This window comes from Saccopteryx bilineata, chromosome 2 (genome assembly GCF_036850765.1).
Source record: "Saccopteryx bilineata isolate mSacBil1 chromosome 2, mSacBil1_pri_phased_curated, whole genome shotgun sequence".
Lineage (NCBI taxonomy): Eukaryota > Metazoa > Chordata > Mammalia > Chiroptera > Emballonuridae > Saccopteryx > Saccopteryx bilineata.
This window is the reverse complement of record NC_089491.1, coordinates 275798013-275818876: the sequence shown is the minus strand read 5'-3', so window position 1 is coordinate 275818876 and position 20864 is coordinate 275798013. Positions and strand designations below refer to the sequence as shown.

Sequence of the window (20864 nt, the reverse complement as noted above, 5' to 3'; positions counted from 1 at the left end):
CTCCCTGAGTTCATGTTAGTGCAAAGCAACCTCAGCCATCACTGCGACAACACTGTGACGGCTCACAGTAGCCCTCAGCCCTGTTGTGGGCCCTTGGGGTCTCCTACATCTTCCTGGCAGCCCTCTGCGATGGCCCTACAGAGCTGTGTGTGGCCCCCAAAACTTACCTCCATGCCCCAGTCCCTGGAACTGAGGCAGCAAGCCCTGTGTGACAGGAGAATAGCACCTCTGTGACAGAAGATGCGATTGAGTTAAGGGTCCTGCAGGGAGGCTCTCATCCTGGACCATCTGGTGAGACCTAAATGCAGTCCCACTGGTACAGGACAGAGAGGCAGCTGTGGGGGATGTACTGAGGAGGGCGGGTACTGGAGAGATGGTCCCCAGCCGAGGACAGGGGACTACTGCCTGGAGCCCGCAGCAGCTGAAAGGGGCAGGATGATCCCACCCCGAGCCGCCACGAAAACCTTGCTTCCAGACATCCGGCCTCCAGCTCTGTGGGAGGGTGGCTTTCTGTGGGTTGCAGCCACTCAGTTGCTGGAAGTGTTACAGCCACCACAGGAAACAGACACAGTCACTTGTGTGGGCAAAGAAGCTGCGACACAGAGAGTGAAGACATTACTCTGAGATCACTCCCTCAGCCAGAAAGTGCCGGCACTGGGGTTTGAACCAGGTGCTTGAACCCCAGAATTTGGGAATCTTCAATGTTCCCCCAGGCTGCAGACGCAGGACTTGGGAAAAGGGATCTACAGAGCTGATGGTGGGAGACAGGGGTGGGGGGTGTATTCCTAGTCACCTGGGATTCTCAGAGAGCATGTCATGAACTGGAAAGCCATGAGGAAGAGGGGACATCAGGATTTAAAAACTGCCATTTGGGGTACATTTGTATATTTTTCAAACTAGAGGCTGGAAACTCCCCTTTCTGAAAACCTAGGTAGGAAGGGGCTTGGCCTTGACTGGGAGCCAGAGAGGCTCCATTTAGGACTAAGTGGTGTTTCCCTCCTTCTGCCTCCTCCTTGGTGCCCCCCCGGGGCCTGCAGGAGAACCTGCCTGGTGAGGTTTGTCCCCCACCCATGTTCAGGGGTTACCAGGGTTCATCCAGAAGGAGGGTGCTGCAATGGGCATTTCGGGCACAGAAAGGGAGATACAGTATTGAGGGGACTTTGCGATGTTCCTTGTAATACCATGGAGGTATACCTGCCTCCTCAGGGTCAGACCTCAGGCCTTGAATCAGCGGTGGGGTGTGGGTGCAATGTCCCTCCTTGCTTCCAGACTGTTCTCTCTGTCTCTCAGTCTGCCTGTCTCTCTCTCTTTCTGTCTCTCTCCCTCCTCCTCTCTGCCCTTTCCCGGGCTGCTCAATTATGGGCTGATACTTTATTTTTCTTTCTTTGCTCCTAGGAAACTTTATTTCAAAACAACACACAAATCTCCAAAATAATCCACGCATCAAAGTTGTTGAATCTTACTCCAAATGTGAAAAACCCACGTGTCCTCCCCACCCCCAAGCGGCAGGGACAGCTTGTTTGTAGAATGCTAATCTGGGTCAGGAGGGGACAATAGGTCACGTGAGGGCTAATGCTTCTCAAATCCTGATTAGGGGACCTGACCCAGCGTCCTGCCCCAAGTCAGGCCTGCAGACCTCAGATCAGGCAGGGATGGTTCCTGCTCCCCAAGCCACAGGGACCAAGGTGGTGGGGGCGTGGCTGGGGGAGAAGATGCTGGATGACACAAGGAATATGTTCACTCCAAACTTAAAAACTACTGATGGTCTCAAAATACCATTCCTGCCCGATTTCTAAGGGTAACTTTCAAACACAAAGGTTGGCCGATTGTTTTATTAGGTTCCTTGGTAGCTGCCACAGGAAATGGAGGGGGCCTGGGCATGCACAGGCAGTGAGAGGCACCTGCGTGACAGTGAGCTGTGGTTACAAAAGGCAGATGACACAGCGTAAGTGACGAGCCGTCTGTCCCTGGTCACTGGGCGGCCCCAGTGGCAGCTGCTGTGGTCAGTTATCTGGCTTGTAGACATGCCTGGCCTGTGCCCACTGTGGTGACCTAGTGATCTGTGAGCATTACCAGGAGCATCTTGTGATAATGAGCTTCCCAGGGCGTCTAAGGTGCAGCCACATTTTACCGAGATAAATAAATGGCTGGAAATCAGAGTCCCGTTGTCCAGCCCAGGATAGGGGGGTGGGGAGTAGATGGTTAAGCTGCTACCACACACCCTGAGAAAGGCTTTCTTGATTGATTTGAGAGGGAGAGAGAGAGAAACATCCATTTGTTGTTCTACTTACTTATGTGTTTATTAGTTGACTCTTGTATATGCCCTGGCCGGGATCAAAGCCACAACCTTGGTGCATCGGAACAATGCTCTAACAAGCTGAGCTACCAGACCAGGGTGGGATATTTTCATTTAAAAGGTAAGGACATGGAAGGAACCTCACTGGCTTCCTTCACGGCTGTTTTGTTTGGGAGCTGGTTTCTAACCAGTGCACATCCAGGGCAGATGGGTCCTTTGTGACGGGTATGTGCACGTTTATACGCTGTACCTGGCGTGGCTCCTCTTCTGTCCCTTCCCTTCTGGGCGTGACTGCCGCCCCACAGCCCTGCCCCCCTGTCCCCACCATTCCCAGTTCACACCCGAGCTGCCATCTCCCCAGCCCTGGCAGCCAAGCCCCCCCCCCCCCCCCCCCCCCCGTAGTGGTGGTGGCGTCCTGCCAGCTGGCAGGTGACGCCGGCTCATTGAGTGGTGTTAGAAGATGAGCCCTGGCCCTGCCGCCTGCCGCCTACTGAGGTGCAAGGTTGTGCACTAAATACTGGCTGTGGGCGCCATGGCCAGGGCCCAAGCACAGCATAGCCACTTGCTTCCTCATTGGATCCTCAGCTGGGCCGACGCAGCCCCTCTCGGCCCAGCGGTTGCATTTAATCCGAGCAGTGATTTGATGGGCAGCTGTCATAGCCGGACCTCCTCCCTTGGGGTCCAGTGCAGCCACGTGACTGTGACACTCAGGCCCTTGTTTGCACTACCCTCACATGTGGCAGTGGCGGCCTCAAGGTCCCACCGGTGACGCATGGGCTGTGTTCTGTGCCCTAAACTGCCCTGCAGCAGACAGGATGGTGTGCAACAGAGATGTGTGCTAACCACTGCCTTGACCCCATTGACACAGAGTAGCTGAGTGTCAAATACATAAGAAACCTGGTCCTTGTGAGGAGAAACTTCATCGGGTGGGGACCGGGGAGTAGCCAGGGGCCACTGTGGGTGGGCAGGTGTGCTGACTGGGGGTCTGGAACATCTCTGAGGTATGCCACACAGGCTTCTCATACAGGGAGGAGCAGACAAGACCAGAAAGCGCAGGTGCGGGGAGAGGGATTCAGGTCAGACAGAAGGCCAGAGGACATTCACTGGAGGCCGGCCCATTTTCAGAAGGATGTTTGTGGCGGCACCGGGGGCACTGGCCACAGCTCAGGGCCTGGGGAAGGAGCAAAGCTGGCCCATCATGCTGGCCTGTGTTGTGTTCCAGCGTCACAGGGGACAGTAGCTCAGCTCATCACTGACGGAGGCACAGGTGTCCTGTGACACTTGGCCGAAACCAATCTGATGGGTACGCTCTCAGAGGGAAGTGTTGGGGAGAAGTGTGAGGGCTCAGGGTAGATGTCAGAATGGCGTGAAGGATAAAGGTGTGGTGTGCACAGGCTGCTGGTGCGGCAGTGAGAGGTGGGGTTGGGGAGGTCACAGGGCAGAGAAAGGGATTTGGCCAAGGAGCAGCCGGTCCTGCAGAAGGCAGTTCTGCTGCTGCACGTGGAGAGAGGCATGCCCCTCGGGGCAAGGTGATGGGGCAGTGGGATGCTGGGGTCAGGGAACCTCCGGGCAGGGGACCCAGAGCTGAGGACGAGCAAACAGCGTGAGGCGTCAGCCCAGCCTTCGTTCCCTGAGGTTGGGCTAACGAAATCAAGAATGGAGGCAGCGGTCTGGTGCGAGCAGGGTGGCGTTTCAAGAAGACTTAGGTCCAACCTGGGTCTGCCCCATTAGAGCCGGTGCCTCTAGAGCAGTGATCTTCTCGCGGTACTCTTATCCTTACTTATAGAATCTGTGAAGTGCGATAATAGTCTCAACCCGTCTAGATGACTGAACGAGCGCATGTGCAAAAGTCTGCTGCATGCCTGTCTGTGGTGGCAGGGATAAACATCACGTGGTCCACCCACACCCTGGAATATTATGCGGCCATGAAGAGGGAGGGAACACTGACCCCTGCTCCAATGTGGATGGACCTTGAGACCATGATGCTGAGTGAGAGAAGCCAGGCACAAAAGGTCCACTTACATGAAATGTCCAGAACAGGCGAAACCAGACTTAGAAGTGGATGGGTGGCAGCCAGGAGCTGGGCAGGCAGTGGGGGTGGCTGGCCAGAGGGGGGAGGGAATGATGGCTGGTAGGGGTGTGGTTTCTATTTGGAAACATTCTGAAACCACACAGTGGTGGTGCTCTTCAGTATTGTGCCTGGACCCAACGCCACAACACTGCACACTTTAACACCATAAATTTTACGTTGTATTTTATCCTAATTTAAAATAGCCTCTGGCGATAATAAAGCAACTGAAGGTTAGGGGTGAGCATGCCGATGTTAGGGACACGTCACCCCGGTGCCTGGCTCGTCCAGCCTTGCAGATCGGCTCTGCGTGCCCGGGTCTGCAGAGACATGGCCCTGCAGAGACATGGCCCTGCCCTCCCGATTTATCCCAAGAGGCAGGCTCCTGTGTCTGGCCATGTCCTCACCATGAACAAGGGGCTCTTCCATGGGCAAGCGACCCACCTTCCCGCAGATGCACTGTGCACTGAGGGGCGCTGCCACGGCTTGGGGCTCATGAACGCTGGGCTACCGGAGTTTGTGGGCATCACTGGGGTCATGCCCCTCTCTTCCCTGCCCCTCAGTTCCAGCTGGGCACCTGTGTGGGGCATTTGATTGCTTATTTAGGGGTTCACCACTTGGGCTTTTGGCCTCTCTGAGTCTGAGACAAAGAGGGGTGCCTGCTCCAGGCGGGTGGGGACCATCTTCCGGAGAGCTCCCAGCTGGCCCCAGATACAGGACAGGGACGCAGGTGGGCTGTGGTCGGGCCCCACCTCCTCTGCCCACAGCAGTTCCTGCAGGTCCTTGGGAACCCAGACAGGGAGCAGGTTAGTGGCTGCTGGGACAATGGAGCCCAAATGGCGTCGCTCCAGGAAGATCAGCGGGAGTGGTCTGACTCTGTTTCCCTAGCAGGAGCCATTCCTCTGCTCCCCTTCTGAGAGGGCCTGCCCGAATATTGGGGACTTCCTTGCTTTTCTGGGGGAAGAACAAGCCCCTAAGTGAGAGGAAGGACATGAAGGCAAGTGGGAAGGAAAAGGGCAAAGGTCACAAAGTGTTGATCTAAATGCCCTGAGAAGGCCTGCAGACATATGTTCTCAATTTTGAATTTGTTGCCCATGTCCAGAACCAAAAGTACAAACATTTCCCATACTATTCCAAACACCTGACAGTTTTCTTAAAAAAAAAAAAAATCATTCCGCTTGGCCCCAGTCAGCCATTTAGATTTCCACCCCCATCCCACCTCCCGCTTCATCCATCCCTGCCATGCTGGCCTCTGTGTTTTGACATCCCCCCCACCACTACTGCTCCGTGTAGGATTTGCTATTAAAGCTCTCTAAGTGTGAGTTCTTGCTTAGCTTAGGGTGCAGCTCTGAGCTCCCTTTTCACCCATAGGGCGGAGGGGAGAGAGGGCATCTGAAGAACCGGCACTGTGCTCGCTGGGGTTTAAGGTCTCCTCCTTGGAAGGGAAGGCCTGCTTCCTCCACATCACGTGACTGTGAGCGCCACCCTGTGCCACTTGGCCTCCCTCCCTCCCTTCTTCCCTCCCACATGCTGCTTAGCCCCCCCTCAGACTCGCTGCTGATGGAAAACAGTTTCTCATTTCCATCAACAGTCCTGCCCAGCATGTATGTACTCTCGTTGATTGAATGAGGCGCCGTGGGCGTCCGGAACGCAGTGGCACGGGTCCTGCCCGAGTGGCAGGAGCAGGACCTTCCTCAGGAGCAGTGGTGGCCTCGCCCTGACCACGAGCCCTCTCAGAAGGGAACCTCATGACTGCCTGTGAACTGATCCCAGCCTGGCAGCCACGTGCATTCAACAACCGTCACTGCTGGTCAGGCTCCTGCCTATAAATATTTAAATGGTGGTTCAGTTTTCGGACTGGAGCACCGCAGTGGCAGAGATCAAGCTTTTTGACCTTTTGTCAATTTACTCAGTGAAATATGATTCTCCTGGTCCCCTTTCTTTTCAAACTTGTTTCCTTTCCTTCGTCATTGAAATGACTGTGTTTTCTCCCAGCGCAGAGTAGAGAAGACACCAGGCTTTTTTGCATTTCCTGTAAATACATACACATGGACAGTGGAATTTGCATTCTTGCCCATGGAGCTAGGTGCTTGTCACATCTCAGAACCAGAGGCCTCTAGTCGGCCCCTGAAGCAGGACTGGAGAACCATTGAAGTCAGACTGCAGGCCACCCCCCAGGCTGCTGGGGCTCTTGACTCATGCTGGGAGGCCAGAGCAGAAAAGTTCAGTGTCTGGGGGCTCAGCCTCAGGCACACACTCTGCCCCTCAGTCTGTCCGCACATCCAGCTACCCGGTCTCTGGTTTGGACTGTTCTCAGCACGGGCATAGGCAAAGCAAGATAAAATAGATATCAAAGGGACATTTTAAAAGAAACACCCTGGGCAGCTACTGCACAGTAACATCAGAGGCTGGAAATCATGCACTTCACAAGACAATTAAAGCTAATAGTTTGAACAAGGGGACTCCTGAGCCTAATAAAATAAAGCTTTCTTATTTGCTGTCTCCGCCCCTGCTAGACCCTCTCCACAAGCTTGTTGGCCCCTGTCCCCTTGGACGAAATCGCAGGTTGATGCCATTGACTTCTCAGGCAGTGAAGATCCCTCTTTGTCCCTGGGCCCAGAGCAGGATCCCTTTGGTCGTTAGACTGTCCAGTCCCACGTGCAGGCCGATTGAGACGGGCGCTCTTCCTGCCTCCAGGCTGGGCCTGGTGGGCTGGTGCTGCCGTGTGTGTGTGTGTGTGTGTGTGTGTGTGTGTGTGTGTGTGCAGGGGACGCTGCTTCTGTTTCCTGGCTGACACTGTCATTTTTGTGTAGTCATCTTGGCTCCTGGAGGGCGGAGCCATGGTGACAGACCTGCATCATCACAAGATGTGAGCTGCACACATCACTGCTTGTTCTGAAGGAACAGAGCTCTCCCTGTCACCATCACCCCCCCACTGCCCCCCGCCCTGCAGAAGTGGTGATGAGTTGAGAAAACAACCCTACCTCTCCTTGCTCACTGCATTGGAGAGAGGGGTCTGCAGATAGTGAGATTAATGCAAGGTCAGTATCTGTCTCTGCATGATGTTTCCACATGGTTTTCAGGTTAGGAAACTTTCAGCCGAGTTAGGAAACTGACCTCTGGGCAGGTGGTCCTGTGGGACTCAGGAGGCCCCGCCTAGCATGCCCTGTGCCTGGTACACCCTGTGCCATGGCTTCCCTGCCGAGCTCACAGGTAAAGGAAGCCTGGCTCCCATTCACAGATGGCTGTGCCAAGTGGACACAGCACAGCCTTCTTACCCCACCTATGCTGAGTGCTGAGGCCCATGAGGCCCCAGAGCATGGGGGCCACAGAGGGAAGGGGCCATACCTGGGCCTCCAGGTGGCCGTGCAGAGGAAGGCTGCCACCAGCAAGAACCGCTGGCACCCACTGATACTATAAGACAGGGGTCGGGAACTTATGGCTCGCAAGCCAGATGTGGCTCTTTTGATGACTGCACCTGGCTCGCAGACAAATCTTTAATAAAAAAATAATAATGTTAAAAATATAAAACATTCTCATGAATTACAATCCATTCATTTCCTACCGCTCATGTTCATGGTTGCGGGTGGCTGGAGCCAATCACAGCTGTCCTCCGGGACAACACCAAATTTTTATTGGCTAATGCTTAACGTACACGGGTCGTTGTATGGCTCTCACGGAATTACATTTTAAAATATGTGGCATTCATGGCTCTTGCAGCCAAAAAGGTTCCTGACCCCTGCTGTAAGAGATAAATGAATGACCACCAGTAAGTCATTTCAGTGTGGAGCCTGCTTTCTCCTGTTTGCTTGTAGCTGACATTGAAGGCTCACTCCAGATGTAGCTTGATCCGGTTGTATTTTTAACAAGGCACCCCTGCCATGACAGTGCTCCCTGTTTAAAGCTCAAACTGGGAAACCTCCCCAGACCTCCAGGGCGCTGCCATCTGATCGGAGGTGTGCTTGTGATCTTGGACCGGTGCCAGAAAAGCACCTGTTCACAGAGCACCTCGAGGTCAGGAGGGATGGGTCCCCAGGAGCAGAGGACCAAGGACTTAGTCACCTCAGTGTGGGTGTGGTTCAGGGCTCCTGGCACTGGGGGTGGGGTGGGGAAATAGGAAGTGTCCCTCGCTGGTGGCAGTGTTTTCTTTTTGCTCTAAAAGCATTGGAATACAAACCAGGCTATTGAGTCATTTGAAAGAAGCTCTAGTGAATCCATCTCGTTAGGCAAGGAAGGCCAAAATGGAGAAGCTTCTTCAAGTCAGATTTCTGTTCTTTGGGAATCTTTCCGTGAAAAGAAAAGGCACTTCCAAGTGGCTGATGTATTGAAATGGGGACGAATAGACTCATGTCACTTGAAGGTCCAGAGGCCAGGGAAGCATCAGACCTGGTGTGATCCAGGAACTCACTGTCCTCAGCTTGAAGGCAGTGTCTCCTAATCTGTCCTTCTCTGTGCTGCCCACAGTTTAAAGCAGGCTCCCCTTTGCAGCCACACAGCCTCTGATGTCTCCCCTGGAGTACGGCCTGCGTCTCATTCAGGTCTACCATGTCAGCAGGGCCAGGCGCCCGCCCCTGTGGCCTCTCTGCCCTTTCTCACGGGCTGTGCCCCGGGAGGTGCCTGTGGAGTCAGGAGGTGGCTACATGAGCAGCAGGACTGGGTGCACAGAGCCAATGGACATTTGCTGCCAGCACCCCAGCTCTGCCTCATGCTGTCCATCATCCGGATCGGTCTTGAACCGGACCCACACCACACAGTGTGGGGCTGACGTGGACTCCCTGTGTGTGGCTGAAAGCCCACACTCTAATTATGTCACTCCCATTGTGCTGCCCTGGATCAGAGTTTATATTATATGACTTTCTCTGGGAAGGGCGCTTCTCAAGCTCTCTAATTTTGTAAGCAATTACACCAGCGTTCTGGCTTCTCCGATGTGGTGTGCTGCCTTCTTCCTTCTTTTGCTCAGCCAGGGTTTATTGAGCATTTGCTGTGTGGCTGGCACTGGTCTCGGGGCACGGTGGGGATCGAAATGAGCCAGGGCTGTGCTCTCAGTGACTGTGCCTTCCAATGGGACAGCTCATGATAAACAGTTAATGTCTGGTGGGAGATGGTTAGGGGCTGCGTGCTTTAGCCCGGGAGGTTGGAGACAGCCTCTGGGGAAGGGGTGGCATCAGAACCATGACCCGTGGACAGGAAGGGAGAAGGCTGGGTGAACATGTGAGGACTCAGCCCAGCAGGGCAGCTGTCTGTGTGGTGTAGGCACTGTGGTCACTTCCTAATTTCTGGCCCCATCCATCTGGGCCCAGAGTGGGGACGGGTAAGCAGAGCTGGAGCCAACCCTCCACAACTGAGCCTCAGTGGGGCACAAACCTGTCTTTTGTTTATGCCCCAGATATCTGAGGGGTCTCTGTCACCACTGCATAACCTGACCCATCCTGACTGGTACGCCTTCTGAAGCAACACTTGTCGTGAAGGCTTTGTTCATTTGCTATTTCAACAGACGTTTGAGTGGCAGCTTTGGCTCCACACTCAGTGGGGTGCTTGGCAAGACACACAGAACATGATGGCCGTGTCCCACCCCGTGCGGAGGCAGAGGTGGGGGCACTGGCTTCCTGGGGGAGGTTTTGACGGTGGTCACCGGTAGCCGCCAGTGAGTAAATTCTCCATGAAAAGAAGAGAGATGACCTCCTCCAGCCATGTTCCCTGCAGCCACCTCCTGATGCAGTTCTTCTGAGTCTGGGTCAGCTTGTTCTCTGCATCCCGTGACTTCTTTCCCTCAGTGCCGCCCTGCCCCATGTGGAGACCCCATGGTTACTGAGATAAAGCACAGGCCGTCGTAACCCTGACACAGATGAACCTCTCTTGGCCCCCTCGGCCCTCCAGGCTTCTTGTTGACTCTGAAACATTTCCATCTTCTCGCCCTCAGCACCCACAGCCCTTCCAGGGGACCAGGGAACCCCGCCTGAACCTTGCCTCTTCTCCCATGGTGGGTGCATCCGGGCTAGGGACAGTCAGAGGGCACAGGCAGGTTAAGGGAAGGAGGGTACGGTTGTTTCCCTAGTACTCTGGGGCCGTCTGTGTTCTCCTGTGCGTGGTGACGCTGTGACGGACACGGACACGCCATGTGCTGAGCAGTCCGCGTTGGGGATTGAGTTCCCATCCTATTCAGCTGACACAAAGCAGTTCCTGGCTGGTGGGGCAGGGTATGAATAAGTAAACAGCCTTCCCGCTTGCCTCCAGGCACAGACATCAGAGGCTGGGAGCTGCTGTCCTTGGGGACAGGAAGCTGGTGCTGCCCGGGTGGCCTGGGCTGGTTCCTGTGGTCTCCCAGAGCACCGACCCCAGCATCTTGTGAGTACCCACTCTGGGCGGGGGCTGGTAGAGTCTGGTGGGTAAAGGGGGTGGGTCTTAGACAAAAGGCAGGAAAGTCAGTTTCCTGGAGGCGGCTGGCCAGAGGGTGGAGAAAACTACTCCTGCGGATCAAGGGGAGGGGCCTTTGCAGCTGTGGAGTTTGTGACAATGCAGGATTTCAGAGCCTTGGGGTCGCGATTGTGGCATGAATCACCCTGTGGGCACGTACAGAGTCCGTCCCCATGTCCGGCTAGGAAGGTTCTCCTGCACTGAGGTCATTACTTGGGTGGACGTGACAGGACGCTTACACTGGGTGTCACATGGGACCAAGGCTGCACAGGTCTCTCCTGTGCAGGTGGGAGGCTCCAGTGTCCATCCATTCAGCTGGACACCCTTGGGAAGTCTCCGTCCTCGGGACACCGAGTCTGGAGGTGCTCACTGTAGCATCGCAGTAGTGGCGTGGAAGCAGCATAGGTTCAAAGTTGTGACGTTCTCCAGTGGAAAGTTTTAACTCTTTCTTCCTGTTCAATTTTTGGGCAGCGTCTGCCAGTTCTTTAAGCCTGGCCGACAAGGCCGGGTTTAATGCCATGAAGGTTTCAGATAAATAGAATCAGATTCTTCTTTTGTGTTAAGTCTAAGATTGGTTGAAATCACAGATGTGAAAATGTCAGGAGGCCATGCTGGCTGTCAGACCTGGGGGTTCCTTCTTATTTTTTCTGTGTGGGGAGAATCGTCGTAGATGGTTAGATGATGCAGACTGAATCTGCCCCTGACAACAAGTAGCAGGACTGGCTGCTCCTCAGGGCAGAAGGATTTCCTTTGCGCTCAGTGGTGAATGTGTTTGCAGGCCAGTGCCTTCGGGCAGAGTTTTAGGTGGCTTGGCGTTTGAGGGCAGCATACAGAATGGGCATCAGTAAATGATTGCTTTGTTCCCCTGCTCTGCCCAGGCGGCTCTGTTGAGAAGCTTGTATGAAGGGGTACTGGGGCGCAGCGGGAGTGGATCATGCACCTCCCCTCAAGAAAGGCATTGCCTTGCTGGACCTCTTCTGAACGAATCATCACCACACTTCACCTGTAATATATGCAGTTGTTTTTCATGCTTTGTAACCATTAACAAGTCAGCCTGGTGGGACAGAGAGTTATGAGACCCATTGAGCCCCAACCGTGAGTGGACAGGGGGTAGGGCAGAGAGTCGAGAATGGAGAGTGCTTGAAAAAGCAGAGACCAAGAGCCAGAAAGATGAAGGAAAAAAAAAAGTGATTTTTTTTTTATCCTATACAGAGAGCACCAAAATTTGTTAAATGCATCGAGAAGCTGGGAATTATTGCCCTACTTAAGATATTTTTTCTCTTTAATAGAATTAGAAAATATTAGCATAACTTGTCAGTTACCATTTTCTGTATTTTTATTTTTGTGGCATCCCTAACTTTCTCTGAGAGACGGGATTACTTAGGACAAATGATGTGTGGGTGGCCATCGGGTCTTGGGGGATTTACATTCAGAGGAGGTGGTCAGGACACAGGACATGTCATGCTGGCTGGGCTTCTTCTGGGGGGGGGTGCTTTGACTCACACTCTTTTTGGCCCCTGGGATGTGCATAGAGACTGCCTCACACCTTTCAGGGTTTGTCATAGTCACTCTCGCAGGGTAGTGAGTGGAGCAGTGTGGTGTAGCAGAGGAGTTGAGGAGGTGCATAGGTTTTACAAACCATGATGTTATGGAATAAGCTATCTGTTTCATGTGATTTAGAGGAAAGACAAGCATATTGAGGGCATTCATGTAACAAGATTGATACACGAAGACTTCGGTGAATTCCCAAAGTAGACAGAAGCTTGCCTTCTTTTGCACTCCAAGTGGATTTTTAAGTTTGAAACACACGCGCATGGCGCAGAAATCAATATTGCCCGAGGGTGTGTAATAGAACCAGCCATTACTGGTGTTGTCTTCTGCCTGTTGTCCCTTTAACCCACTTTTAACACTTCTAGTGAGCTTCTTTCAGTGACCTCAGTAATCCTAAATGAAATGCGTACACAGCTATTTCTGACTGATCAGTTTTCATCAGTCAGAAAGGTCCTCCCTGTCATGGTAGATAGATGATTCTCAAGCAGGGGCAACCCTGTCCCCCAGGGGTTGTGTCAGGAGGCATTTTGTTATGACTTGGGTGTGCATGCTGCTGGTGTCTGATTGCTACTACTGGAGCTGCTGCTAAGCACCCTACAATGCACAGGAGAGCCCTACCTTAAAGAATCTGCCAGCCCCGCCATGTGCAAGTGCAGTGGTAGGTGAAGACCCCACCGCCCTGAGTACACCTGGAGGTGAATTGCTGCTTTAGTGAAGTGAGCAAGTGTTTACGTTATTATGTGTCTGTTGGTAACGTGGTAACGGTAGAACCAGTTAGTGGCTTTTTTCTTTCTTTGGAGTTATTAGTTGCCTCAGTTTCAATTGTGCCCCATGCAATCCGCATGCTGAAAATTCTTTCCTGGGCCTTTTCTATATCAAACCTTTTTCTTTTTGAGTCTTCGTTTCCATCAGATACTTAACTTTTATAGCCTTGTCTTCTTGCTACAGACAGATTTCTCGAGGCCTGAGGCTCAACTGTCACCCTGGAAGTTCTCTTTCACTGCTTTGTTGGATGTGCTGTTTCTTAGATTCTCCGGCTTTCTCTTTTAGTATTTTTTGTTTGTTTGTTTGTTTGTTTGTTTTTTGTATTTTTCTGAAGCTGGAAACAGGGAGGCAGTCAGACAGACTCCTGCATACGCCTGACTGGGATCCACCCGGCACGCCCACCAGGGGGCGATGCTCTGCCCCTCTGGGGCGTAGCTCTGTCGCGACCAGAGCCACTCTAGCGCCTGAGGCAGAGGCCAAGGAGCCACCCCCAGCGCCCGGGCCATCTTTTTGCTCCAATGGAGCCTCAGCTGTGGGAGGGGAAGAGAGAGACAGAGAGGAAGGAGAGGGGGAGGGGTGGAGAAGCAGATGGGCGCTTCTCCTGTGTGCCCTGGCCAGGAATCGAACCCAGGACTCCTGCACGACAGGCCAACGCTCTACCACTGAGCCAACCGGCCAGGGCCAACTTTTAGTATTTTTTGTGGGTTTTTTTTTTGTGTTTGTTTTTGTACTTGTTTTGCAGAGCTCTCATACGGTCTGTTAATCTAGGACACGTTCTTCTATTTTTACTGACAGTTTCCTTCTCTACATTTTCTCTCTTTGGAAATCTTATCAGTAGAAGTTAGACCTCCCAGATTTGTTCTTTTTAAAAATTTTTTTTTATTTTTTTGTATTTTTCTGAAGTTGGAAACGGGGAGGCAGTCAGACAGACTCCCGCATGCGCCCAACCGGGATCCACCCGGCATGCCCACCAGGGAGCGATGCTCTGCCTATCTGGGGCGTTGCTCTGTTGCAACCAGAGCCATTCTAGCGCCCAAGGCAGAGGCCACAGAGCCATCCTCAGCACCTGGGCCAACTTTGCTCCAATGGAGCCTTGGCTGCGGGAGGGGAAGAGAGAGACAGAGAGGAAGGAGAGGGGTAGGGGGGGAGAAGCAGATGGGCGCTTCTCCTGTGTGCCCTGGCCCGGAATCGAACCTGGGACTCCCGCATGCCAGGCCGACGCTCTACCACTGAGACAACCAGCCAGGGCCCCAGATTTGTTCTTTAAAGCCTTCCTTCCTCCCTCCCTCCCTCCCTCCCTTCCTCCCTCCCTTCCCTCTCTCTCTCTCTCTCTCTTTCACTCTCTCTCACTCTCTCTTTCTTTCTTCCACTTGGCGTGATTTCCTTAACTTTATCTTCCACTCTTACCATTTAAACTTCATTTTAGCAACTTTGTGGTTATCGACATGAATTCCTTTTGTCCTCTCCAACCGTCTTGTTCTTGTCCTCATCAAGTTTCTTTTGATTGCTGCACTCTCTTCTGGGTTTCACTTTTATATCCTTTGATTTTAATCTTCTTCTTCTTCTTTCTTCTTCTTCTTTTTTTTTAATGTAACCAGTAATCCTAGTTGGTGGTTTGGTTTTGGAGCAAGGTCTTGACAATCCCATGGGTGCCAGGGGGCCTTGTCCATGGCGGCTCATGTCAAGGTAACAGCAAGGACACTGGAGATTCTGTTGTGGCAGCTGCTAGTGTCACCATGTGGGAGACTTTCTTGGATCACTGTTTTCTATAAAAATGATGTCTCTAGTCTGCTGCCCAGTTTGAGGGTGGTGTGGAGAAAGGCCCAACTACCTGCTTTGTGCAGGGGGAGGGGGAAAGGAGGAAGAGAGGGTCTCTCTTGGTTTCTGTTTTTCAGTATGATGCTTGACTGCTGGGAGCTCCACCTGCTGCCCCTGGGTCCTGAGCTCTGTCATTAACCGTCTCCAGGAAATAAGCCTCCAGTCCCCTGTCTAGACAGTCCCTCCCCATCTCCTCTGCGCATCACTCTAAATCTTATTAAAGTTGACCTCGAATTACAATTACACATGGATGTTCTGGCCTCCCCGTCAGATTGCGAGTCCTGGAAGTACTCAGTCTTGTTTGTGTTTGTGTCTGACAACTGCCAGGATCTTTGTAGGCAGGAAATGTTTACTCTATTGACACAAATCGGATTTTGGTCATTCGGACTGGGTTTCAGTCCTGAATTCATCAATCGGACCTGTAGTAACACTTCTGGGAATCCGTGGCCGTCATGTTTATGCAGTGAAGGATATTCTGTCCACCGTTGTCATCAGCCAGCTGCGTGTCACAATGAGATAGGGTGGGCAGTGAGCCAAACTTTCTCTCTCTCTCTCTCACTCTCTCTCTCTCTCTCTTTGTGTGTGTGCTGAGCAACTTGCAGACCCCAGGTGGTCACAGAAGCTCTGCAGCGGGGGGGGGGGGGGTAGTTCTGCACGTTCTACACCAGGAAATCTGGTTGAAGGGAGGGAGAGAACCGTGTCTGGCAGGGACCATGGTTCACTCTCAGCTCTGTTACTCAGCCCTCGGTGCTAAGAACTGGGAAATGGTAGCACAGTCCCTGAGGTCTCCTGTGTCTTAGGTATGTCGGAGAGTGACAGAGCAGAAAAGCCAACTCAGAGGCTGTTCTTGTATGACTGGAGATGGTATGCTTCTTCCTACAGTTTAGAAATGATCCATCATACCTGAAGCCTGTGGGTCCAGAAGACACATTTGGTCAGACCCGACGTTGGGAATACACACCTGGGAGTTTCCCACTTCCTGTCCTGAGACCAGGAACCCAGTCGTGGAATTTTGTGGTAAGTTGTCTTTCCTTCCTTCTGAGGAGCTATGCCCCGTGTTTGTCAAGGGCTATGTCTGTATCTTCACTGTTAGTGGTCTATTCAACATGTGATGGTTAACTGTCAACTGTATGTCAGTTAGCTGGAGAGGGCAACATGGTGACCAGAGCAGATGTTGTAGAGGGAGTAGGGTCATGGGGGGATGACAGTGCAAAGGCCCCGAGGCAAGAAGGAGCCAGATGCATGGAAAGCAGTTTTCTGTACACAGAGGCAGAGAGAGATGGACAGGGAAGCTCGTTTAGGGCCTTGTTGGCTGTGTTAGTATATTGATTGTAAATTTGAAGAGCAATGGCCAGCCAGTCATGACACATTTTAGGTGGGAGAGTGGCGTGGCCAAAGTTGCCTTCTAAAGCAATCACTCCAAAACTTGTGTAGAGATGGAGGTAAGTGTGGTAGCAGGGAGAGTGAGGAGGCCACATGCCGTCCAGATGAGTAGCAGTGGAGGCTTGGATCGGGTATTAGTGATGAGAGTGAAGGACATTCATGAGATTGCAGATGAATGGGCTGTTGGATCTGTCAGTCATTGTGATGGACAGGGGAAGAGAAGTGGGAAGGCATGACAAGCATGATGTTCAGATTTTGGCATGGATGATGTGGTAGGAGGGAGGGGTCATTTCGCCTAAGATGAAAGCGATGGAAAGGGCCTCAGATTTGTGGGGAAGATTTGGATATCATTTTGCACTGAAACTGTTTTTTGAGTTTGAGTTACACATACACATGGAGAAAAGCAGCAGTCAGATGGCAGGGCCCAAAGTTCAGGAGTGACACCTGGGCTGCCTCCCTTGTTTCTTTATGCATGTTTGGTTTGTGGGTTGCTGTATGGAGGCATGATCAGAACACGGAGCAGTCCTTCACACCCTGTGATCCTGAGATGATTGTAGGTGGTTAGAACAATAGCCGCTTCTTTCTGCCAAAGGTTTTCACATGGCAAATGGCTGGGTAGGCTGTGGTTGTTAGACATTTAGAACACAAAGCATAAAGTGAACCAGCTGTCTGAGTGTGGCACTGGAGGTTATTCCTGATAGAAACAAATGGGTCTGCCTGACCAGGCAGTGGTGCAGTGGATAGAGCGTCAGACTGGGATGCCGAGGACCCAGGTTCGAGACCCCAAGGTCGCCAGCTTGAGCTCGGGCTCATCTGGTTTGAGCAGAACTCACTGGCTTGGACCCAAGGTCGCTGGCTCAAGCAAGGGGTTACTCAGTCTGCTGAAGGCCCACGGTCAAGGCACATATGAGAAAGCAATCAATGAACAACTCAAGTGTCTCAATGAAAAACTGATAATTGATGCTTCTCATCTCTCTCCGTTCCTGTCTGTCTGTCCCTATCTATCCCTCTCTCTGACTCTCTCTCTGTCTCTGAATAAAAAATTAAAAAAAAAAAAGAAACAAATGGGTCTGAGTTTCATATTCCAGTGAACATGATGGTGATGGTGATGATGGTAGTGATGATGGTGGTGATGATGATGGTGGTGGTGGTGGTGGTGATGGTGGTGGTGATGGTGATGGTGATGATGGTGATGGTGGTGGTGGTGATGATGGTGGTGGTGATGATGGTGATGGTGATGATGGTGATGATGGTGGTGGTGGTGGTGGTGGTGATAGTGGTGGTGTTGGTGGTGGTGGTGATGATGATGGTAGTGGTGATGGTGATGATGATGATGGTGGTAGTGATGGTGATGATGGTGATGATGGTGGTGGTGATGGTGGTGGTATTGGTGGTGGTGGTGATGATGATGGTAGTGGTGATGGTGATGATGATGGTGATGGTGGTAGTGATGGTGATGATGGTGATGATGGTGGTGGTGGTGATGGTGGTGGTTTGGTGGTGGTGGTGATGATGATGGTAGTGGTGATGGTGATTGTGATGATAATGGTAGTGGGAATGGTGGTGGTGATGGTGATGGTAAGAATGGCCTCAGCCAGTATATGTTCCGCAGACTAAGTTCACACTCCTGTGAGTTCTAATTTATGAGTTCATTTTCTGTGTGTGAAACTAGGCTGTTTCAGACATAGGATATATACTTGGTAGCAATTTATTTTCAGTTTCAACCAAAACCCCAAACACAAAAACCTATCATTTAATCCGTAAAGGCAGGATCCTTGGGGGTAGGGCGGTGCCTGGAAAATATCCCCAAAACTCATCTCTTTCATCATTACCAACATAGCAGCAGCAGTTCTCCACGGATATAATTTATTTGTTTATCTGCATGCCCCAAACAGACAAATTGTGTCATTAAGAACACTTTCAAACAGGAAGCATCTCACTGACTGATGTGGGTCGTTACTTGAGTGTAATTTTTTCAGCTCATTTACTCCCCATGGCCTAGGGCCACAGACGTTGCTTTGTTCTCTTGGGGGTGCAGGAAGTTGATCTTGAGAGCAGGTTACTTGATGTTTTTGTTTTGGTCGTTCTGGGGTTAAAGCGGCAGAGAGGAATGATGTGCATGTGTGGGACTCTGTCTATATTTGGAATGGGCTGATTTTTTTTGATAGATTGTTGGCTGCTTTGCAGATGCATCATTAAGTTATTACATTTAAATTTAGCTTTTATTTTCACTTTGGAAGGGAATGGATGAATTATTTCAATGCGAAGGGAAAGCAATCAGAAACAGAGCCTCATGACTTATGGAAACGGGGGGCCTGGCCCGTGAGTACCAGAGGCTTGCATGGTTGACTCAGGAGGCACAGAGAGTTTCTGCAATCCGAGGCAAGTTCAGTCTGCCTCCAGCTGGCCTGCATGGTTGCCAGGGTTTAAGCTCTCTGAGGGCAACGTTCTATTTAGATATCTGTGCTGGTCATTATTTCTAATACGAGGTCACCGTCCCTCCAGCAGACGCCCCTCCGTGCAACTAGACTGTTAGGATGTTTGTTCACAGACCTGAGTTGGAGAAGCTCTGTCTCAGTAGCACTTTCACAGAGGCTTGTGAATATGGGTGAGTATCTTTTTTTTTTTTTACAGAGGCAGAGATAGACAGGGACAGACAGACAGGAATGGAGAGAGATGAGAAGCATCAATCATCAGTTTCTCATTGCGCATTGCGACTTCTTAGTTGTTCATTGATTGCTTTCTCACATGTGCCTTGACCACGGGCCTTCAGCAGACCGAGTAACCCCCTGCTGGAACCAGCGACCTTGGGTCCAAGCTGGTGAGCTCTTTGCTCAAGCCAGATGAGCCCGTGCTCAAGCTGGCGACCTCAGGGTCTCGAACCTGGGTCCTTCCGCATCCCAGTCCGACGCTCTATCCACTGCGCCACCACCTGGTCAGGCTATGGGTGAGTGTCTTTGAAATCCCTTTCCCTTGTGAGACGTCAGGGGCAGTAGAGGGTGAGTGAGTGAAGTCACCTTCTTCAGGGCTATGCAAGGCAGGAAGTTCAGGTGGCCAGTGTCACTTTCCTATGCCTAACCCTGCTGGTGACCACTAGTAACGGTGTGGATTTTCCTTTCAGGATTTCCAGACCTCTTCCCATGGGTACGCAGCCACACACACGTCTCCATATGTTATGAAGTAGGTCAATGTACAGAGATGGGATGTGTGTATTAGTGTGTATACATTTGTGTGTGTGCACATTTGTGTGTGCACATTCATGTGTGTATGTCTCCACATGCACACAGACACAGCTCTGCTCCTTTTCAAGTTCATTTGTCGTTACTGGGGCGAAAAATGATACATTCAGTTTGTGAAAACTCAAGTGTCTTTGACTCTTTCTTCTACCAAGCTAGTTGCTGTCATCAGTTTGGTCTTTCTGAACTTTTCTCTATATGTTAATGTATGTGTGTGCACACACGCATGGGTAGTCTAACCACCTTATAGGTGCTCAGTCAATATTTGTTGAAACCAGGAATCATTGACAGTGGGAGGAAGTGGACCCACCAGTGTCCTGGGACTTTGACCCATGCCATCTGCCTCCTAGATAAGTCGAATGTTCCTTCTTCCTGGCGTTGGCCAGCAAGAATGTTGACTCAGTGCCGAGAGCTCTCAGAGCAGACATGGTTACATTCAAGCCGTGAGTACAGCCAGAGAGAGAAAGAGAGATTGCCGCATCTCTACTGCCGTGGAGAATTTTCTGACTGTCAGCCTGGCTTTGCCTTGAGCCTTGATCCGTTGACCAACCCAGTATTTCCAGAGTGTCCTCCAGGTGACAGCATAGACACAGATACACTCATGTATTAGCTGGAGTAAATGTAATGATTTATTAGAATGATTATAACTAGCATTTTAACCAGCGGTTTCATGGTAGTGATATAAAGTGTCCTTTGTTGTTATTTTGACGTTCATAAAGCACACATGCTTGGTTAAGGAAAACAGGATGTAAATAGTTGAGACACAGAAATGACAGACTTGTAGTGTTTGGGGAGACCCAGTCCCCAATAGCCTGAGATACAGCTTGGGAGCTGCAGGCGTTTCCCAGGCTGCAGGACTAAGCCTGAGACAGTGGTCAGACGGGGCTGCCCCCAAGTTCCGGGCTCATGTCTGGTCGGGGTCTCAGGACAGACTGTCCTGGCATAATGTGATTTATGTGTAAATGTCTGGTTAAAATGGCTCTTAATGTCATTACCCTTCACGACTAAAGCAATTATGTATTTTAAATTCCATTTTGTTTGTTCCTTTTTTTTTTTTTTTTTTTTTTTTTAAGTAGACAAGTCAAGATGGAACGGGCTCTGTTATCAAAGTCTTCATGGTGGCTATAGTTACACTGTCATGGTTGCTGTCCTGAGCCTGTCAGGAAGCACCCATGAGGCTAGGGCAGCAAGGGCAGAAAAAGCAAGGTGCAGTGCACGTGCAGCTGGCAGGGGCTCTGGAAACAGCTGAGAATCTCAGACTATTGGCTCTGGCAGATGGGTCTTCACAGTATCTTTTCTACTCTTGTCTCTTGGCCAAGCTAGACCTTGGAAT

The 20864-nt window shown here is 51.5% G+C and overlaps 1 protein-coding gene across 15 annotated transcripts in view; it reads left to right on the top strand.

Moving 5' to 3' along the window:
* Positions 1-20864, top strand: part of RIMBP2 (RIMS binding protein 2) — a 136086-nt gene that overhangs the window by 14232 nt on the left and 100990 nt on the right. For 12 of the 15 annotated variants that reach the window (XM_066260847.1, XM_066260840.1, XM_066260839.1 and 9 more), the window contains exon 2: positions 15795-15929. The exons of 2 other annotated variants lie outside the window; for them this stretch is intronic. The gene's annotated coding sequence lies outside the window, so the exon portion shown is untranslated. Of the gene's footprint in view, positions 1-10635; positions 10710-15794; positions 15930-20864 lie in introns of those variants that run through there. One more of the 15 variants, XM_066260835.1, reaches the window with a different exon arrangement.